Raw genomic sequence first — 23,217 nt, 5'->3', positions numbered from 1 at the left:
TGTCCAGTCTCTTCTTAAAAACTTCCAGTGTTGGAGCATTCACAGCTTTTGTAGTATAGGTGACCAAACCATCAATGGCTATTAATACTCATTGTTGTTTACCATACCTGAAAAATAGCAGGCTGTAATAATTGGTTGAGGAAAGGAAAAATTAAAATCCAGTCCAGATTTGTGAACTTCCCAATTGCCCCCAGTTGATCACTGGACTAGTTGGGCCTATGGCCTGAGCTAGAGAGGCTCCTCTCTCCTTACGCCCGCGGAACAATTCTTTTCACAGAAAGACGGGACATTTAACCTCCAAGACTTTATATTTATGTCGTCTTCTTCATGAAGCTCTCAGGTGTCCAAATTTAGCCGGAATTTTGGAAGATAACATTAGACTTATTGGCAGGAATGAATTTGATAGCATTTGTTACATTGTCAGATTTGATAGACACGCTATTCTTAAAAGTATTTCTATGCAACATTTACAAAAAGTGTTAGTTTGATAAACCCTGAATATTGTATCTTTCACTGCATAAAGTTTAACGGTTTTTTTTTTTAAAAAAATTATTTAGGGTGAAATCCAAGGTGAAGTGAATGAAAGTTTATTTTCACAGTAGGAATTTCTCCTGCCTGTTTGCCTATCTTTCCTAAAGATGATCTGGAACCTTTTCTGTCACTTTGCAGAATATTTGGATATTCAGAGAGAGATGGGAATTAAACATTTCCCCTCTCCATGTTCCATAGACATAGTTTTGGTGGGGTGGGGGGGGAACCAAAGAATTTTATTACTGGATAGCATTGTTATTGGTTTAATAATAGTAATATTAGTAATAGTACTAGCAATTTGTGATGATTAATTTAGAAAAAAACAATCTGAACTGAAACTTCTGAAACAGAAAGGAGTAAAAATAATTAGTCGAGGTAGTACTACATAAGGCTTCTGATTTTAAATCAAGGGGCACAGTAAACCTTTGATTTAATCGACTCAGTTTAGCAGGCTTTGCATTTAATGGGTTAAGTCTACTGTTTCATGAGTTTGTCCAATTTTCAGTCAATAACGAAAAAAAAATTCCTAGCAGTGTTTGCTGATTCCCTCAAAAGTGTTTTTCATTGTTATCAAATAAAGGAAGATTTTTTTTTTTCATGTGCAAGTGTGTTTTTGGCTCACAAAGTCCCATTTACCATTTAATGGACATTCATTCGGAATGGACAACTAGACAACCAGTGACCAAGATATTCTCTTACCCAAGCAGTTCACGGGCAGCCAAAAAATGCAACGTGAACGGGACCGTCTTCTGACTTCCTGCTGACTTCTCTGTTGATGTTGCTTGTGTAGGAAAATAGCTCTTCCTCCTCCTTGACTGTCCCAGGGAACTGCCTGCTGCTTTGCTGGGTGGGAGGGGGAAGAAAGTGAGCCAAGGATTGTGAAGACAACTGCACCCCCTCCTCCCCCTCCTGATGTGTCCTCAAGAGCCCCCTCCTAGAGAAGAAGAGCCTTTATCCTTCAATCACCAGTGTCCCCCAGCCAGCCCGACATCACCAGCAGGCAAACCAAGTCACTCCCTTGTCTTTTCTTGCTGCTCACGGCTGTTCAGAGAATTCAAATTTCAGCTTGATTCGAAAGCAACCAGGTGTTGGTTGCCTGTCAGCATTGCCACCATCAGATTGGAATACAGCCCTACATCTTCCTTTGTACCAACACAGTCTACAGGTTTCTGGGAAGTGTAGTCGGAAGGCACGGTAGCACTGAGTCAGCCGTAACTTTGCCAAATTTCAATTCCACAGGAGTCATCGTGGTCCCAGATTTTGGATGCATTCTGTAAGTTAACCCATTTGAGGTACCTTGGTTCAAAAATTGTTGCCCTACGATGCAGTGTTTCACACAGTTGAAAGGTACAAACAGGCACAATAATTTTCATAGTGTATATGTCAAGCAATAACATTAGAGGTGCTTGACTGGTGGCTTGATTGATTTGAAGTATTTCTGGGACCCTGTTTTTGAATTTAAAAAAAGAAAAAGAAATCAGAGACCAGAAGAAGACATAGCTATTCTGTTTTAAGTATGAGATAAATTTTGATCTCAGAGAAGATAACTCAGAATCACAGCATATTAAATAGGAAAATGAATTGGTTGGGATTTCTCGATGGAATTCAATACCATTACTAGATTGTGGGGTGGGTATATATTCATTTCAGTTCAATTTAGGCACCACCCAACTTTAAACCCACTCTGGACTGCTCACAATAAAAAGATTTCCAAATATAATAATTTTTTTTAAAAGCCAGGTCTCTAAGCCTTCCAGAATGCCCACAGTTGGGAGCTGCACGGAAGTTCATTCCCAGACACTAGGAGCCATGACCGAGAAGACACCTTTCCTGGGTCCCCATGGATCTCTCAGAGGGCCATATTCAATGGAGTCTCTTGAAGGCTTCCCTAAAGGGAAGTTTCCTAAAGGCCTCGTTCGGCGCAGTCACTTGGAGAATTACTTTTTCTCCATTAACAGAAGGGGATGCTGTGAAAATTAACTGCAGATTCTCATGCATTAACATTTGAGGTAATTTCAGTGGAGATGAATGCGGAGCTGGCCTCCTGCCTGGTGCCATTCAAGCCGAATGCTGTGATCTGTGTTTCATTGTATATCTCATGCAGGATTCAGTGAAGCATCACTGACATCAGTACAAATTACAGAAAACATGAAAGAAAATGTGTCCTTTTTTTGTTCGTTTTTTTTTGGGGGGGGGGAGGGAGTTTTGCTTTTCTGCTGCAGTCTAGTAACAATGAAAGAAAACTAGCTGTGAGGTAATACGGCAATACTAGTAGAATCTTGCTAAAGGAATTTCAGGGGTGAAAATAAATCTGAATGAGTATTTTAACCTGCAAACTCTTGAGGCTTGCTTGACTTTATTCTAAATGTCCTTAGTTCTTCAGCTAAATATTAGTGCAATATAATATTCAACCCTTCAACAGCCTGCAACTTAGTAATGGCCTGGATTCTGCCAATGTAATTCAGATTGCAAAGCATGCCCAGACCATTTTACCCGCAATAGCATTTTTAACATAAGCTCATTTTACACCACTTATTACCAGGCAGAACAAATCAGCCACTTTATCATTCAAGTATTGGAAGTTATGGATGATTTGAAATGTGGGCTGAAACATCAGGCAATTTCCCCATTTGCTGATATCAAAGGTGGAAGACAGTTCAGTATTTACCGTACTGTTAGAAATACACATTTAAATACATGAATGGAATGCAAATAATCACGGGCAATATACTTATCAGGAAACCCGGCACACTTTACTGCTGTTTCTTTGTACATGTTTATATGTCAGATAGTTGTTGCTTCAATACAAACTTATAATGCTCTGGGTTGTTTTAAGATTGTAGCCAAAGAAGAGCAGTATGTAGACAAAGGGCAGAGAAATAAGGCATGGAGTCCAAGTGGTACTAAAAGCACTTTCACAAAAAAATTGGAAAACTGGAGATGGAGAACCTTGAAAACAGGACAGGGACTGAGATATGTTCGGATGAGACATGCCTGCATCTGTATCTGATAAATCACAGCCTTTTTTTTTAGCTGTGTGGAGATTCTCACTCACAAACTGAATCTAGTTGTAGGAACCTCTCCAGTCTTTGGTGTTCCAGAAGAACTGGTTCCTAGATGAGTGTCAGTCAAATCAGCTGCTGCACACCAAAGCCCTTGGTTCACTTCTGCATATCTTGGCAGTGCACAAAACTAGACATGCCTGTTAAGCAAGGCTATTTGAGACTTACAGCTCAGCAGCAGAGCATGTGATTTAGACTTTGTCTACTTGACGGAGCGTAAGGTCCAAGGTTCATCCTTTCTACTGATTGGAAGGCTTTTATAGCAAGACCAGGAAAAAGACATACCTGTGCTTTGGAAAACTAAAAAGACTGGATTCGCAAATCGTACCAAGTTGTAGTGTAGTTTGACTTTGACATAATGTGGAACTAATCATGGTAGACTGCAAGCCATGATTTATGGCTCAGTGAAATGTATGAATCCTTCATTTCTAGCTTAGCAAAACTAAAGTTACGCAAAACCTAGTTTACCATATCTGAATTGGGTGGCAATCACATGCAGGAAATAGAAGTGACCTATATGTACCAACTTATACAGTGTAGCTAAGCAGTTTGAAGCAAAGAGGTAATTTACAAATGCTATTATACCAAGAATTACTCAAATGCAAGTCTTACTGTAGGTGAATCAGATATGTTGAATTAATAAACCATGACCCATTTCTATCTGTAGCTAAAAAGGAATGTTACTCTTCTCAGTTCAAAGAATTACTCACTCAGACCTTCCTATAGTCAGTGCATACCAGAAAGCAAGCTATGTATCATTAAATGAAGGTGTTGCACATTCGCTAAAATCTCCTGTAACATTAGCAACAAATGAATACTATCAAAGACAATTATGCTCTCAGTTGTTGCATAATCTTGACTATACTCCAACTTGGGGAGTGTTTCAGGGTGTGGTGCCTATTGGAGGTTTTCAGGCAATGTTTGTGTTTTAGAAGAACAGGTCAATCTTGACAATCTCAGATACTTTTGATGTTGGAATATTTTTAATGCTTGCCACTGCTTCTAAAGAGCACTCACTAGATAGGAGTGGAGCCCTGGCATCCCTTAGGCTTAGGGGGTTGCCAGATTTGCATATTAAACTATTTTCTTCTGTGTATAATGTCTCCCAATTATGGCACACTTACTTTTTAGAATAAAATCAGTAGGAGTCAATCATCACTTAGCAATATGCAATTTTCTCTGCACCTAATAACAGCACAGAAATCCTGTATCACATTTAGTTGGCTGAGAAGGCTGATAATTTGGGACATCACATTTTTAACGGTGAAGATATAATGAATCTTTTTCCAGCTTAAAACTGAAATATCATTTGACTTTGGCAGTCACAGTGAAAGAGCTTTTTTTTTTCTTCTGTTGCCTGAAAATCCTAAATCTCTTTTGTCTTGCACAAAGGGGAAGCTAGGGTTTTGGAAGTGAAATATAAAAGTTTTCCTTCCCAGCTGATTTTGAAGAAACGACCTAAGTCAGTACTAACTTCAAAACCTTTGGCAGGCTTGGAGAGTTTGAGATGATGACATGTAGTATATGAGAACAGAATCAAATTACATATGTACCTTCTAACCAGTCAAATATTTTGTCAGGGAGTTAATGATTAATGTTATCTCCTGGAGAAGGCACACATACACAAAATATTCTCCTGTGCAAGAAATGAAGCATTATTCATAACCATGTCATTGGACTCTGTCATTCATGTTTTATGATTACTGGTTTTTATATATTGTCTATAGTAAGCATAAATGAAAGATAACAAGGATTAAATAAACAAAAACTTCCTTCCATCCTTCCTTCCTTCCTTGTGCTACAATGAATTCTGTAGCCAAATAGATGGAGGAAGGAGAGGGTTTTATTAAACTACATAAACACATTTCTGTTGTTATGCATAATATTGCCACTAATTTGTTAATTAGTGCCTGTTTGCTTGGTTGAGGTTTAGTGTAATGTGTTAACATAATCATTGTGGTTTGTAAATTATGTTTTATATAGTGAAACCAGCCAGTATGACTCACTTAACAATTCATGGCTAAAACCACCATAACTTTAATGCACTGTGTGAGTAATTTCCTTTTCAGTCAACATATCTGAGATATGTGCATTTAGGATTTATTTATTTTTATCTCAAACTGCAGCAATCTAAACTTCTTATGCTGAAATACAGTTGCAATTATATCTACCCTGTTTTCCTGGAGGAGAAATCTGTTCAGTATTCTTTATTATCTCTTGGATTCTTAAAATATTAGTAATGTCACACTGCTTGGATATTTATCTATTAATTTGCTTAGGAAAAAATGTTACATTAATATATTCTTGAAACTTTTGAAAATAATTATAGCATTAGATTGGCCAATCTTTGGTACAGATGCTAGACTGAGGGGGAACAAAGGTTACCTATCCTTGTTGGAAGATCAGCAGTTTCACTTACAGATTTTTTAAAAAAATAATCTCCTGGATGGATCTCATCTGGATTCAATGATATATCTATTTCCAGCTTGCCAGAAAGGCTTAGTATTATATATTGGTTCATCATTATTGACTTTGTTTTTTTAGACTCCTTTCCTGAGAAAGTCAATTCAGTCATAGGTATCTGCCTCATGTCTGCTACAGAAAAGATGCAAAGACATTGTTCAGTTTACTTCAGGTTTACCACTAAATGATAATCATACAATGATCAGTCAGCACTTGATAAACAGTTAGCTGTACTCATAAGCTTTGCATAATTCAGAGATCTTAGCTAGACCTGAGGCCTAAAAATATGCTAAACTGCTGAAGCTCTCATCAGAACTTCCATAAGTAGATAGCTTCCTTCACTTGAAATAACACAATTAGCTATCCTACCATCTTTTTTCCCCCTCAACCTAGTCAAATTCAGCCAGATACAAACTTTTCTGGAAACCTCTGCCTGAAAAGGAAAGCAAAAAGATTTCAGTTGACACTGGGATGCAATATATTGCATTTGAACATTATTCAGTCACAAAATCCAGAGTGATTGGGATGAATTAACAGGCAAATTATTTCCTGTGGTTTTAATCTTACTATATTTATTTATTTATTTAAAATATTTATTTAGTTTCCCATTTTTCAGCCAACTGTGGTGGCTCCCAGTGAGAGTTGCATTGATACACATTGCATTGATATGGCCAACATTAGAAATTTAAGTGGCATGTAGCAGCATATCTTTTTCTCCTCTTAACTGATGAAGTGTAAGATCAACTATTCCAAACAAGTTCAACAGTGAAACTGTGGAATTAACTGCCTCATAATCTGTGTCCATGTTTTATGACCAGGATTAGGTTGCTCTCACTTTATAGGCAGGCTGAAACAAGAAAGCACAAAATAATTAATTATGGATCTCACCAAGTGCATGTTAGGATGGATAGAAGGTTTTAATGTAAATATTTTTATAATAAATTTATTAAACACTACAATAAAAATATAAGAACTAATACAAATTAAAAAATAAAAATAAAAAATTGAATGCTACAAAATCATAACTGTGGGCAGTTGCCGAGCACCCAAATTGTAACCACATGTTTGCAGGGACAATGTGATGGCCACAACTATGAGGACCTGCTGTAAATCCTCTTCATTCAGCATCATTGTAACTTCCAATGGTCATGGAATGTGTGGACATCAAGCAAGGACTACCGTATTTTCCGGCGTATAAGACGACTTTTTAACCCCTGAAAATCTTCTCAAAAGTTGGGGGGGTCGTCTTATACGCCGGGTTGTCTTATACGCCGGGAAAAAAAAACAAATCAGTCGAGCGTCCCCGTTCTTGCAAAGCTGGGCCGCCCCGCGCAACTGAGCTAACTCCGGCGCGGCTCCGGGACACGGCTGGGCGGGAGCGTCGGGTGGCTCCCCACGCGAAGGCGGCGCTGCCCGTTGGCTCTTGGCCCGAGGGGAGGGCCTCGCGCCCGCCGGACTCACCTGTCACCAGCACCGCTCTCCCCCCCCGCGGGGATGCGCTTCCGCCGGGCGGTGCTGTCAGAGACGAGCCAGCCTGGTGGCCAGGATCGGAGCTGCGCGCCGGACTAAGAGGCTGTTTCGTGAGGCGAGAGGGCGGCGGGAGGAGGGAAGGAGGAGGAGGAGGAGGAGTCCCCAGACGTGGCAGCTCTGCCGCCCGTGGAGCGAGGTCGGTGTCCTCATCAGCCGCCTTTGCCTTGGCCAGAGGGATGCAGGGTGGGCACTTTAAGAGGCAGGCAGGCGTGGCGTCCCAGGAGGGGCGTGGGCGCGGCAGTCGCTCTCCCGGTTTGGCAAGTTTCCCAGCGGGTGACCAAAGAGCAGCCTCTGCCAGCGCTTACTCCAATGCGCTGAAACTAGGAGTGCGAGCCGCCGAGGACGGGAGAAGCAGAGCCAGCAGGCAGCCGCCGTGAGCGCGGCGCTGAGGGGCAGCGGCAAAACGGCCAGCAGCCCCACGCGCAGCAGCAGCCGCCGGCTCAGCAACAGGTCCGAGCACAGGAGCCGCACCGCCAGGCTGCCCAGGAAAAGCAGCCACACCGAGAGGCTGCATGCCCAGTCCAGCTCCATGAGGGGCAGGGCGGGAAGCCGGCCGGGAAGAGGGACCGGGAGCCCGGGCCGAGCACGCCTCAGCCGACAGTGAGAGGGAAGCGCACGAGTTCTAAAAAAGAGGCTGCGGGCGGAGCTGCCCCGCCCTGCGCCCAATGGGAGAAGTTCAAGGCCTGGGGGGGGAAGCAGAAGGGGCGGCGGGGTGGCGGCTGCCCTCCGGCGCTGCCTACCGCCTGGGAAACGCTGCGCCTCGGGGGCCGGCAGAAGCGCGGGAGCAGCGGGAGGGCCGGCGGGGCCAGTCGGGCCTTCGCCTCCTCTGCGACGGGCAGGGCATGTAAGTATTTTCCGGCGTATAAGACAAAACCTTCAAAATCTTCTTAAAAGTAGGGGGTCGTCTTATACGCCGGGTCGTCTTATACGCCGGAAAATACGGTACCTGGACAGCCTAGCTGGTTGCATAAACCTAGAAATAATGACTCAACTTTGACCTGCAATGAACTCCAAACAGACAAGAGCTTATTCAACATTACCTACCAGGAACAGCTCTAAAAATGCTTCAACTAAATAGCTGAATTTCTGACATCAGAATAGAGCCAATCTCACTACTAAGGAATGCACCAATGCAAGTCCACTAAGGGAACATGTGTTATGTTCTTTCTAAAGCGACTTTACAGTCAATAGTAATCACAGAACAATGGATACTACGAAACTTGCATCATTCAATTTAGAAAGACATCTTTAGAAAATCAGATGTGCTGCCAGTTGCAAGGTTTGGGATGGGTAGGATCCCTGGCCAAAATGGATTCCTTTTCTTCTGGACCTTCATCTTTTTCTTGACACCATTGTCACTACTCATTTTTCCCCCCCTTTCTGGATCTAGTCGGTGTTACAGTAATGAAGAAAAGTAAGATACAGTAGCTTAGAGCTAACTGCTCATTGTCTTTTATTGTTCACCCACTCAGATAGTAAAGAGCTGGAGGACCAAGATTAGGAAGCTCCGTTAATTTAGAGTAGTTCTGAGGAACTTTTCAGGAAGACTAGAAAACTAGAAGTTGGAACTAGAGTTAATTGAATTCAGCAATTTTGTTAATTCAAAACCCAGATCCAAACATTCCAGCAGACTTTCTTAAATCTGCATTTTCCCAGCTAAAGAAACAAGTGACATAGACTTCATGATCCGTATTACTAGGGGTTTTTTGTGAAAATGCAGAACAAAGCTTACTTATAGTAGTAAGCAAATTAATAAGATAGATGCTTATTTCAGCATCATCAGTTGAACTATTCACGTAGCTAGTAGGTCATATATACTTTATCAAAGTCCACCAAGACTTAAAACACCTTGCTTGAGTTTTAAGACTGGCACTACGTCTAATCAAAGTTTATAACCAAAGATCTGTATCAGAAGTGCAATTAAGTTTTGTTATAGTGACAAAGCTGACAAAGAAGCAGGCAGAGTGATCAAGGGGAGAGTGTTAAAAGAACAAGATTTGGTACACCAGTTTTCATGTACGTTTGCACATAGTGACATCAGATTAAATGTGATTATGTTACCATTTAACATAGAAAGAGAGAAAATAAAGAAGATAGGAAAAGTCCTGTGAAAACATTTCTCACTCAAACCCAGTATCAAGTATATTCATGTCACGCTATACAATTAAATTATTCACATTTAAAAATGAGTAAGTGAACACGCAAATGACTACATGGATTCCAAATTTCTAAATATTCTTCTGTTTGAGCTTCCCTATAATAAAATACTTGTCCAAATATAGAAAGAGAAATGCAAGTCCTGACAGGATCCATCTTTGGGTGCCCAAACAGACCCAAGCACTTATATAAAGAATTGCTCAGTGCAAAAAGCTCCACCCAACTAGAGGAAGTAATTCTTCCAGAAGTTACTGGAATCCTAATGATATAATCACGATCATAAGGAGAACCCTGGTGGCACACTGGTTAAAGTGCAGTATTGCAGGCAAACTGCCCACAGTTTGGAGTTTGATCCTGATGGGGCTCAAGGTTAACTCAGTCTTCCATCCTTCCGAGATTGGTAAAATATTGGGGGCAGTAGGCAAATAATGCTTCTACATTGCAAACCGCCCAAAGAGTGCTGTAAAGTGCTATGGGGGAGTATATAAGCCTAAATGTTATAAACCAATCATCTGCAGAGCCTGTTGAAAACACACAGAGTAGCTTCTGAGTTCTAAGGAGGAGACACATAGCTCTCTAATTGATATTTCTAAACTTTGGAAACTTTGAAATGTGTGGACTTCAGCTCACAGAATTCCCCAGCCAGCATGACATCAGAATGGTCATACTGGCTGGGAAACTAGTATAGTATATACTAGTTTTCCTATATTTCAGCTATGTCCCTTTAAGCTCTTGACATGATGAGATTTCAAAGACATGAAGTTGCTTTTGGATTGGAACAGATTAGTGCTAGGTTGCTCAACTGGAAAACAACACAGATTAAATTAGGAAGTGAAGTTAAGAGGTACAAATTCTAAAGGCGGAACTTCACATTTTGTTCAACTCTGTAATTTTCCCAGGCTGAGAAGGCACAAAAGCTAATGACAGAATTTCTTGTGAAAAGAGGATGTTCAGTCTTTTGCATACCCAATAACAGTTACCTTTTGAAACTACTTTCCTTCTTTCCCCCAAGGTCAGGGGGTATTTAAAATGTGGTATAGAAGGGGAAGATTAAGCATTCTTTTCTCATCTGCTGCTTGTTGGTTGGAAATGTCAGTTTTATTTTATTTTATTTTATTATTTATTATTTTATTTTATTTTATTTTACTTTATTTTATGCAGAACTCATATCTTGTTCCTTTAATTTTCTGGTTCGAAGGAACTGCCTCCACCGCTTGATCATGATGAGTTGTTTCTCAATCAGAATGGATACTACAACAGCCGGACTGAATGGATACTGATGTTGGTTTTGCTGCAGCTGTTGCCCTTTGTCTCCTCTCTTCTATCATGTCATCAGCAAGGTTGCCAGTTGGCAGTGGTTCCCTGGGAAAGTACACAAGTTTCTATGAAAATACAATGGCCCAGTCGTCCAGCATTGGAGATTATGCCAACATGATTTAACCTCTCGGGGAAAAAAAAACAGACCAGAAGGTGGAAAATGAAAAATGAGGCTTAGGTCGACTTGACCCTCACCGTTGGGAGAAGAAAAAAAAATTGAGGAGAAAGTGGTAGAGGCTACATACATCAGCATGTAGTAACAGAAATGTGTATCATAGGACACTAACAGAGACTTGTGGCTAGAATCTCAGAGCTTTTATAACTGCTGAAACTCCTTGGAAAAAGAATGAAATTAAGCCATTAGATCCAAAGACGATTAGTGCACCAGCTGCAGCCATTCCTGATCTGGTTGGACTAGTTCTTGGAGGTCATTTCCAGTTTTGAAATCCTACATCTCTTTGCTGTCTTTTGGTCTGTTCCCATATCTAACCCAAGCATCTCATCCCAACTTTTAGAACCCATCATGGCCTTTTTTTTAGTCCCTTTTTGTCCAATTCAAATATTTTCTGCCACCTAAAGATGTTTTGCTTGCTCACTTCTCCATGCTGTCTCTTATGAAATTGCTTCCTACCATGATATCACCTCTTTTTTCCATATAGTTCTCAAAGCTCAGCACAATTCAACTTAACTGGGAGTGGATAGTTATCAAGCATGCAGGCTCAGCTTTGTGTGCATGTGTGCCTGCACACATGCATATGTAGGAGGAAGGAACCCAAACCTGGGCTAGGTACACACGATAAGCAATTGGTGTTAAAGAATTTTGAACCTGTTAGAGACCAAGAGGAGAAATACTTTGAAACCTCCCTGGCAGTCCCTTTTTCCCAAGGCTTCCCCAATTAGATAGTAGGTACCATTGGTCAGACTGAACTTCCTGTTATCTCCCTAGTTTGACAAGTTAGGGAATTTTTGGTCAATCAGCTCAGATTTCCCCCTCAGCCCTTCAGCTCGGTTCTCGGAAGCTTTCTATTTCCTAGAAAGGAAGGTGATTGGCTCTTCCTACTCAAAGTCCAGAAATGTCAATCCTGAAACACAGAAGGTAATTATGCAACCATGTAGTCTTGCATGTGGAGAAGAGACTAATGGAAAATTTCCTTCTAAAATCAGTGAAGCTTAATCTTTAGGCCTAAAAATAAATATTCTGGCTAAAGTGTTGGACCCAACTCTGTTAGTCTTTTGTAAATCTTTAATGCTTCTGAACCTGGAACGCTACATGTACCAAGGATTCTGCCTCCTGGCTGTATGGTGAATAGGCCAGGTGTTTTGCTTTATATATACTTAAATTAGAGCATGTTTTAGTGTTCGAATGGTTTTTATTGTTTTAAAATGTTAAGATTTTAATTGTAATATATGTTTGTGAATTGTGAGCCGCCCAGACTCATTTACTGAGATGAGTGGCTATAGAAATCAATCGATCGATCAAATACAGTAAATTAATAAATAAACAAATAAACAAATGGGAAGCAACTATGATGCATACATAGAATTCCAAGTAAAATCAGCCACACTACACTAGTTATGCATTTTGACTTTTGAGCTCCTTGAATAAGATTTCATTAAGGACACAGATTCACTGCAGAGAGGATGCTGGACAAAGAACATCTTGGCTTATATTTGGAAGTTTAAAGACAGGCATTTATTTTTTTTCTCCTTGATTTTATTTCTGCTAATCCTTAATAAGTGGGAGCAAGCCTTTTGGGGGGAGACTGCTTTTTGCTTTGTCCAGTCAAGGACAGCACTTTATCGATGATGTCCTAGAAAATCAGAAATTCTCCAGAAAATAAGCCCACCTTCCTAATAATCCTTGATGGAATTATAGAAAAGAATTCTAGGTTTCTATAATGGGATTACATGGAAAGTCTGGGGAAATAAAAATTTAGTTCCAGGCCATCTAGTCTGAAAATGGCTTCATTTATCAGTTGCTTTAATGGGCACTCTGATGCCATGCCAGCTTATTATTTAGCGTATGGCGATGTTACATTACAGAGTTATGTACAGCCATATAGAGTTAATACAAAATAGTTGCTTTTCGTGTTGACAATTGCTAGTCTGTTCAGTTCATGCTTGCACACTATCCAGAGCGCACCACAGGGGGCAGGGTAGCTCCACACTCAAAAGGCTTGAATGATGTTTCCACTGTTATCCAGGGCTTTCCCCACCAATTGTACTAGTATTGTCAGTGAAAATGCCATCTTTCCCCCAACAAAGTGGTACCTATTTATCTAATTGCATTTGCATGCTTTCAAACCATGTGGCTGGCATATGCTGAGGAAAGCAACAGGAGCTCACTCCGTCACACAGTACTAGAACTTGAACCAATGTCGCACAGACCTCCTCCAGTGTCTTTAAAACACTGAGCCAGTGTGCTTCACAATAAATGAATATATCAGTAGAGAATCTAGGGCTTCATTGTACTCCTAGCGTATGAAGGCACATAGGATCTTTCCCCATTTTGTGGGTCTCAGAGCATCATAGTGCAGCACAGTTATGGGCTAGCAATATCTTGTCCACATGATGTTGCTTGGCTTCTTGTCTCCAGCCCATGAGTGAAACAGGCTTAAATTGTCCTTAGCAGTAAAATGTCAAAGCGGTATTTTTCCACCTATACCAAGACCATCTAAGGCAGTTTTGTAATATGTAAAATCTTGGTTTTGGCACTCATTACCTTAAACAGAAATCAAGTGATTTAAATCAAAGTCAGCTGAGGGATTGGAAATGGGCATGCCAACATTGTTAATTCCATCCTTGCAAAAATCTCACCACTGAAGAAATCTGAGAAATCTATGGTTTGACTGGGCATCCTACTCATTTTTCTCCCAAAACTTTTTTTGTGTGGGGGTGGGGTAAACCTTGGTCTCCAATACACCATCACTGCTGGAGAAATTCAGCTTCACTTCTGATTCCATACCATAGGTTGTTTCATTATGATGCAGTGACACATGAGATGAATTGAGTGCCTACTGAGATCAGTTTGGATTCAACTCTGATGGAGTTTAACATGTTACAAGAGTTTCAAAGGTAACAGTCATTAAGTCCTCCCTTTGACAACTGCATTGTGTTGTCACCCCTGAGTGGCATTGTCCTGATTTCTGATTACCACTTATTATAAGTGAAGTGATTAGCTTTCTACTTTGGCATTGCTACTGATGCCTTTTAGCATGTCAGTAACCAACATGGCAAACATGCACATGTTGGCACACTACAAAACCTTGCCTATCTTCATAAAGATCATTTGTTTGCTCCTCATTTGTTTGCTCCTCCTCTTATTCCGTTTGGGCATCTCCGGGCTTTAATGGGGAAGATATAACAACACAAATGGCCCCAGGGAGAAGGGGCTCCCAATTATGCAATTAGCTGGGCCTGTAGAGCTGGAGAATTGAAAGTGGCTAATGCAAACAACCGGGTTTTTACACTAAGGCAGAATGAAAGGATTGCAACTGAGAAACACGGTGTAGGGTAAATGGCCAATAAGCCACACATACCAAGTTCAACATCTGTTGTTTATTTTTGGGACACTGCGATGAGGAGAAATGAGGCTGCTGCAACTAAATGTAAGGCTACATTTCGAATTTGTGTTAAAATGAAATGGTGAAAAATGTTCCTTCTTGCCCAGATAAAGTAATGGAGTTCTGTTTTGTTCTCCATCTTGTTGGAAGCCCAGAGGTTTACTGTCAAAGCAAAAGTGGATCGCAGTTGATGGGATATGAAAGGAACACACGAAGCAAGTGCAACAGAGAAATCAAATGATGGATGGGAGAGAAATGACTGCAGTATGGGCTGGCTAGCAACTGGATGAGAGGAAGTGGACTCTTTCCTCTCCCCCCCACTCCCAACACTTTAAACACCTCCAGCTATAACTTACAACAGCTCAGCTGAATTCTCCACAGCAATGGAAGGCAAAACATGATGGCTTTTATACAATTTGAAGTGATATGAGAGTTAGTTCTCACATAGTCAGCAGAAAACAACCTGCCTGTTGCTAGAACAGGAGGTGGATGGGAATGGGCCCTCCCATCCAGAAAAAGACCCACTGCATAGCTCGAGCAGGCAAAAAAGAAGCAAACATTTCAATATTATCTCACTGACATCAGCAGTTGTTAGAACTTCTCTATAATGGCTTTTTAGTCTTTGTACAATAAATTCTACTTACTAGGAATTATTGGATGTTGTGCATATCTGTTTAACTTGTTCCAAGCTAACAATGTCTGAATAAAGGGGGACTGCAGGGTAGTGTTGGGCTTCAGGGATTACTGAACATGGTGTAGACTAGAAAACAGATTTCTTATGTTTGGCTGTAGAGCGTGGTTGACATTTTCAGAAGCAAAGTAGCCTCCTATGCAGACCAAAGGCAACCGAGCAGAGATTACGGTAACTGGGCTCCTTTCTTTATAGGCAGCTGACTTCTGATTGGCCTTTACCTGAGCTGGTTTCTGATTGGTGCAGATTGGCAAGGGCGGGTCTGACACCAGTTGCTGACAAAATGTCAGGAAGTCTGTTCTCTGAACTACGGGCACTAAATCCTGAAGCCCAACACTGCCTAAGAGATACCGTCTGTGAAAGCCTACACCAGCGTAAGAGGGGAACTGTTCCTTTTATATCAACACAGCTAATGGTTATTTAAAGTTCTCATAATGGGCTGGGAACAAAACAAGTGCAAGGTCATGGCAGCAAGAATGGAAATTAATGTTCATAGAAGAGTACAAAGGTAGGCTTGAAAAAAGTATGCAGCAGCCATTACAAAAACATCAGCTTAGTCCAGGAAGACAGGAAGGGTGAAGAAGAAACTCAAGATTGGCTCTCTTGGGTATAAAAGAGGGAGGAAAGAAGAAACTCTGTCAGGCTTTCAAGATTCCATTATTTATTTATTTTAATCCCATTTATATCCTGCCCTTCTCCGAAGACTCAGGGCGGCTTACAATCTAAGCACAAATCAATGTGCTTAGCAATATTTATTAAATTATTAATTATTGTAGCTTACATCAGTATTTCTCAACCTTGGCCATTTTAAGAGATGTGGACTTCAAGTCTCAGAATTCCCCAGCCAGCACGAAGTTGAAATCCATACATTTTAAAGTCGCTAAGGTGGGAAAACACTGGCTTATATCAGTACAGTCCTAAAATTTCTTACAGTGTCTATTCCCTGAATGAGCCAAATTTTGTTGTCCATTTGACTTTGATTAAGGGCAAACAGAGAGAGCTTCAGACTATGTTTAGGTTGAAAAGCAGTAGATGCATTGTCTTCCTGATAATAACCTTACATTGAGTTTCTTTTTTTATCTATCCAATGTGCAAAATTTTAAAATGTAAACTCCCTGGGTTCTGCCAAATGACCAGCCTTTCAGTTTTCCAATCCTTCTTTATCCAATTTAAAATATATCTGTGTTAGCAGACTATATTCTGATTTATCCAGGGAACAGGGCGTGATGAACTTGGGTGTTTCTTGTGGGATGTTAGCCAAGATTATTACACAAAAAATGCCCAGTGCAATCAAGGAAAACTCCGGTTCCCTCTCAAACGTGTAAAACAAAATGGAATTAATGGATGAACACAGGCTTCTCAAGTGAAAATCGAAGAAAAAGCATCACTGATTGAAAAATAACAATAACTCACAGGATTATTTCTTATTCAAACACTTGATATCTCAAGAGCCAAAACAGAAATTCAGTAGTAAACTCAAGCATTGGAAATATGCTGTCTGTTTCCATGTAACATGAATCACTTATATCACTTTTAATCTTCCCATATTTTTTTTAAAAAAAACCTCATTCATTTGAAAAACTTACAGAAACCCTTCAAACTGTATATTAAGATAGTTACTACACACACACACATACACACCCAAAGAAAGCCTGCCTTTGTTTTTTTCAGTTAGGCAAAATGCTCAGTCACGTGCAATTAGTGGGCTGGCATAGTTCAGTGTTTTCTTGTGAGCTGGACAGCATAGCTGTTAATGGCACTGGGTGAGAGTTGGCACTTTGCTTTTACAAATCGTCTGACTGCGAAGTCCCAGTGAAATTTAACTTGTCCCTAAAGCCAGGGCACGGACAAACACTGAAACCACAAAGCTGATATGCCATCAATGGCAGAGCCAACATTACATTCTTTATAATATCGATAAGTGGAAAACAGACACGATTGTGGCAATGCTGAGAGGAAACCCTGCATTAACTTAAAAATGCCTCTAGGAGGCAGTATAGTCAGGTAAATCTGGCACAAAGGGAAGAAAAAAAACACATGTCTTCACCTTATTCTACTATAGGACCTTGATCGATTGCTTAACTTCTAAGACCAATTAAATGAGAGGTTGATAATTTAAGTTGGTTTATCAATTTAAGTTGATAATTAATGCCACTTCCCCCCGCCCCAACTTAGACAAAACAGTCTGAAGCAAGGGTGATTAACTTTGTGGTAAAAAATTTAGAAGACTGGCCCTTTTTCTGCAAGTAGCCTATTTCCAATCCAATCTATTTGCCACCTTCCTAATGATTGTCAAAAGAAATGCTTTGGTTTGGCCTAAGCCCTTTTTAATAGAACAGCTGGAATTAATGTCCTTTTGCTATAAAATCCTTCAGACAGAGATGAAAAATAAGGCAAATTAGCAGGAGCTCTTTCCTGAATCAGCACCCCATCCCTATCAGAAAGACAACAAAAGATGGTCTTTCCTACCTTCAGTGAAGCATCAGTACTAAGCATCTCTGAAAAGCACCATCCAGTTGGGAGAGATTAGATTATTCTATATTATGTTAACCCAAGAGAAAGAAACAAAGGGAGAAGGACCGGAGGAGTATGAGGGATTATTGACTTACTCAAGGGGCATGGAAGGAATCCAGTTTCCAGAAAAGCAAGCCCAATTTCACTGAGCAAGCAAACATAAGAGAACAAGCATGAATTTAGAAAAAAAAAGTCAAAAAAGTTTCCCCATTTCCACTACGTTTCTTTTCCTCCTCCTAGTCCAGGTTAGCCCTCATTCATAGAGGGGGGGAGCTATTGCCCCCCTCAGAAAGGGCCCGCAACTTGCGTGTCCTCCTGGATTCACGGCTTAATTTGGAAGATCATCTCACTGCCGTGACCAGGGGGGCTTTTGCACAGGTTCGCCTGGTACGCCAGTTGCGCCCATTTTTGGACCGAGATGCCCTATGCACGGTCACCCATTCCCTTGTCACCTCTCGCCTGGATTACTGCAATGCTCTCTACATGGGGCTGCACTTGAAGTGCGCCCGGAGGCTTCAACTAGTGCAAAATGCGGCCACACGGGTGCTTATGGGAGTATCTCGATACTCCCATGTTACACCACTCCTGCGCGAGCTGCATTGGCTTCCGGTTGCCCTCTGGGTGCGATTCAAGGTGCAGATAATAACCTTTAAAGCCCTGCATGGCTTAGGCCCGGGGTACTTGCGAGACCACCTGCTGCCAATGTCAACCTCCCATCGCCCGGTTTGCTCCCACAGAGTCGGCCTCCTCAGGGTGCCGTTGGCCAGGCAATGCCAGCTGGCGACCCCCAGGGGGAGAGCCTTCTCTGTGGGTGCACCGACCCTCTGGAACGAACTGCCCCCGGAGCTGCGGACGGCCCCTGACCTTCGGTCCTTCTGCCGTGGCCTAAAGACCTGGTTATTCCAACAAGCGGGCCTGGACTGATGATAGTTTTTAAATTTGGTTTTTATTGGTTTAAATTGTTCTTATTTCTTATATTGTTTAATCCTCTTTTAATTTTTGTATTTATATCTTTTAACTTTTTATTGTTGTGAGCCGCCTTGAGTCCTCAGGGAGAAGGGCGGCATATAAATTTAATAAACCTTAAACCTTAAACCATAGAGGCATCTCACAGACATAGCAAGTAAACAAGTAGGGTTATGAAAGTTAGCAGAGAAGATTCCAAGGAACATGGACTGTGAGGGAAGTTCAGTCATGATCTGGCAGGTTTGTGCAATATTTGCACAATCTGAAGTGCCAGATCATGACTGAAGCTGCTAAATGTGCAAGCTGATGTCTTTATTGGAAGCAAAAGTGAAGGAGCTTTAGGAGAGAGTTTCTATTCCACAGCACATCAGGGTAGGTGAGAAATTCACAAATGGGCAACTGAAGCTTTCGGGAAAGGCAATGAAGTCAAGAGAACACCCCAGACCAGGAAAAAAACTCTTTGGCTGAGGCAAAAATGTGGAAGTTTGACCCAAAGAAGCAAGAGAATCAGGGGACACTTGGTATTAGTGGAGTTCACTCTCTGTTATTAGGTTTCCCCATTGAGGATGATGTGCTGACTGTTCTTGATTTTTGTCTGCTGCCAGATCAGTCTATAATTAAGTTCCTTTCATCCGTGATTTAATATCAGATGAGAGGGCTGTTTTGAAGTGTATAACTGAGAACTGCCTGGGCACAAAGAGGGGAATTCCCTTCTTGCATGTGTACCCACCTGGTTTTGAGTGTGGCACCAACCATGATCCCAAGGCAGAGTATGGAATAGCTAGTTATTTCAGAGAACCTGGTAGCCTTCAGAGACATTGCAGCTGAGATAGCTGATTTTGACTCCTGTTGAGGTTAGGTGCTAGGATTAGATAGCACTGCTGCTATTGGCCTTCCTGCATAGCAGCTTCCCTACTAGGGTTACTTGAGGCCAAGTCTGGATTGGCAGTGATTTTCCCAAACTAATGGCACTACGAGACTAATTTGCCTTTGTGAGCATGACTTTGGAGGTGGCTTAGGAGTTCATGGCCACCATGGACCTGATCCAGTTGTGTATGGAGCCAATTCACAGTAGTGATCACATTTTAACCCGGTTTTTATCTCAAGGCAGTGGTGGCATGGTCTGAAATTGGAAGTTATCACCATCAATTCCTTGCCATGCTTGAATCACTCTGGGTTAGTCCTAGAATTCTGTGCAGATACTGCTTGCTGCAGAGAAGAATCTACTTTATCATTCCACCTTCAGCATCTGATGGACCTTGTTGTTTCAGAGGAAGTGTGCAGTGGTTCCTGAGATTTTGATGCATGGTTTGGCCAATGCTACAACTGCTGTCTGGAATGAAAAAGCATCCATGGATTGTCACTGTGGTCTTTCTCTACGTCAGCTCCACAAGAAAAGAAGGCTAAAACTATAGTTTGGCTATAATAACAGAATCTTGCAAATCTTATTGTGCTGTATCTACTCCCCCTTCTAATACTCTTATGAATTAGGGGGGCATCTGTCTAATCTCCTTCCTAATATTTTCTTTTTCCTCTGAACTTAAAAAAAAGGTTTGCCTCCTTTCCCCTAGGTTACAGTTCTTGCATACTTCCATCATGTTTATCTTACTTATTCTCTACACTCTACCCTTGATTCCTCAGGAGCTCCAGAAGATGAAACCACTGTTGAAGGAAAGCAAGGATGAATCTGATTGAACACAGGTAAAAAAACCTCCTTAAGAATTACCATACAGTGATAAGACTGACAAAACATAAATGTATTTACTCTTATTGCATCTGCAGATAGACATCCAATAGCTTTGTTCAGAGGAATGTAACCTTTCCCGGGGAAGAACGGACCAGCAAACAATTGCAGGGCCATTACAAAGATTATTCTAGGCATCTGTCAGTTAAAATCACTTGGCTTTACTCTGAGTTACACTACAGTTGTGCAGGTCCCTTAGGGCACAGTCTAGCGTAGTTACTTAGGAAGAGTTAGAACTTATTGTACTTGAGAAACCAGACAGGATTCTCAGTGCCATGAGAATAGCAATAGCAATAGTACTTAAACTTATATGCTGCTTCACAGTGCTTTACAGCCCTCTCTAAGTGGTTTACAGAGTCAGCATATTGCCTCCAACAGTATGGGTCCTCATTTTGCTGACCTCAGAAGAATGAGAGGCTGAGTCAATTTTGAGCCAGTAAGGATTGAAGTGCTGCTGCTGGCAGTCAGCAGAATTAGCCTGCAATACTGCATTCTAACCACTGTGCCAACACAGCTCCTATATATTAGAGGTTGGTTAAGATCTTCCAAGAGATAACATGACATGGTTCCTTGAAAGAGGAAGTGGTACCACAGCATTTAACAAGGCTATGGTCCATCTCGTTCTCAAGAAACTTCCTTGTATCCAACAATACTGGGTAATTTTTTTGCAATGAATTCATGTACCTCTAAGACATAATGCCTTCACTGTGAAAATTATCATACTGACAGTAATGGAAAAAGCCAGCATGCAAATTACCAGAGATTCAAAGTAGATAACAAAGGGAATGGTTATACTCTGAGGCTACAGAATTATTTAGGGAATGCTGAGGACACTAATGTCGACTGGTGGCCCCCAGGGGGAGGGCGTTCTCTGTGGGCGCGCCAGACCTGTGGAACCGCTTGCCGGTTGAGCTCCGGATGGCCCCCGACCTTCGCTCCTTCCGGCGGGATCTAAAAACTTACTTATTTGATCAATCCGGCCTGGTTTGATGGGTTTGGGGTTGGGTTTTTATCATGGTTTTATTATTGTATATATCGGGCATAATTATTTAATTGTTTTTTAACTTTTGTACTTTGTTTTTTAATATTTATTGCCCTGTACACCGCCCTGAGTCCTTCGGGAGAAGGGCGGTATAAAAATTTAATAAATATAATATAAATATATATAATCACCATGGGTCAATCTTGGATCCATGACAATGGGAAGATCACCAAGATCATGACTGCACACTAGACAGTGGTGGTAGCTGGTGATAAGATAACTGTTAGTCAGCCTTTCCTTACCAATTTCAACAATCTTTTGGAAGGGCTTACATATACAGAATAAGAAGTGCAAATTAGCATCCATCATGATTAGACCAAATGGACCAAATTGCAGCCTATCTTCTGGACATAAATAGTTTACCTCTTAATTGCTTAATTGTCTCCTCTCACTTTAGATCAGATCTGAAAAGCAAGCAGCAGTGTGTTATTGGTCTGTAGATAAATCCCACTGAAAAGAAATTGCACAAGACCGCAGCTGTGTTGTTGTCAAACAATGCTCACACATTAGTATCAATTAGAATCAAATATTAATCAGTAGTATCAATATTTTGATAGAAATACCCCAGTTGATTTGGCTCTTGTTTTCCAGTTCAAACAACTGTTAACTATTTGGCAAGATCCAAAAATTATAGGACTCTATAAATTAAGAGTATAAACATGTTGGAAATATGAACAACACGAAGGATTCATGTACACACTTTAGTTAGTACAGAGGATTTTAAAGATCAATATTAAATTGAAACTGGAGCTTTTCCTTTTAGGATTAAAGGGTAGAAAAAGCCCTGGAAGATTATTTCAATATATGATTACTCCACCAAGATTATTGAATGTACAGAAATGGAAAGATTTGACATAACCCACTAAGGAGAATGGTTGGTGTTCCTTTCCCAAAGAACTCTACATTTATGATCATGCTTACTCTTTTATCACTGCTGCAGAGAAGAGGCAAATTCCTAAACCAATAGAAGGTATCCTGATACTTTCATTATAGTAAATGTAATGAATCTGTCATAAGTATTTTATAAAGCATATGAAATTTCCTGTTATTCAGTGTATATTCTTTTCAAGAAAATCTGGGTAGGCTCTGGCAATAGCAGTTTTTTTAAAAAAATAATAATAATATGAGGAACTCAGGAAACATGAATAACACTAGGAGTTGGAAAATGTGTTAAATGGGCTTTTTTGACTGAATTTCCATTGTTTTTCCCCTCCCTTTTCTTTCATCTAAAGATTTGCTGTCATACAACTAGGAATTATGTCACTGGAAAAAAAAGTAGCCTGATCAAATATTAATACAACAAAGACAAGGAATCAGATCTAGATTGTACAGATTAAAAATCCTAAATATTTTAAAAATCTGAAAATCTCAAGAGATTAAAAACCTTAATGCATGAATTGATTAGTTTTATTTTCTCACATTTTAAACTATCTTAAATCAATTTTTTAAAGAAAAAATCTAGTGTTTTTTATTTACTGCATATGGTGAAGAAAAATGTTTACATCTGTGCAAAAATGAAAGAGAAAAAGAACATGCAATGAAGAACAATAAATTATTCAATCTCATTTTGGTAAGGATATATAAATAAAAAATTAGAGAAATGAACTGCAAATAATAATGTAACATTTAAAGACACA

At 40.6% G+C, this 23,217-nt stretch overlaps 1 long non-coding RNA gene across 1 annotated transcript; it reads left to right on the top strand.

The window, feature by feature from the left end:
- The first annotated feature begins 10,238 nt into the window (after positions 1-10,238).
- LOC308661590 lies at positions 10,239-22,885 on the top strand. The gene is made up of 3 exons (XR_014024979.1): positions 10,239-11,487; positions 20,436-20,495; positions 22,813-22,885. It is a non-coding gene; the product is annotated as an uncharacterized lncRNA (long non-coding RNA).
- The last annotated feature ends 332 nt before the right edge of the window (positions 22,886-23,217 follow it).

The sequence above is a fragment of the Vipera berus genome, assembly GCF_964194415.1.
Source record: "Vipera berus genome assembly, chromosome: 1".
Classification (NCBI taxonomy): Eukaryota; Metazoa; Chordata; class Lepidosauria; order Squamata; family Viperidae; genus Vipera; species Vipera berus.
Note: the sequence above shows the minus strand (reverse complement) of the source record. Positions and strands in the feature narration are given on the sequence as shown.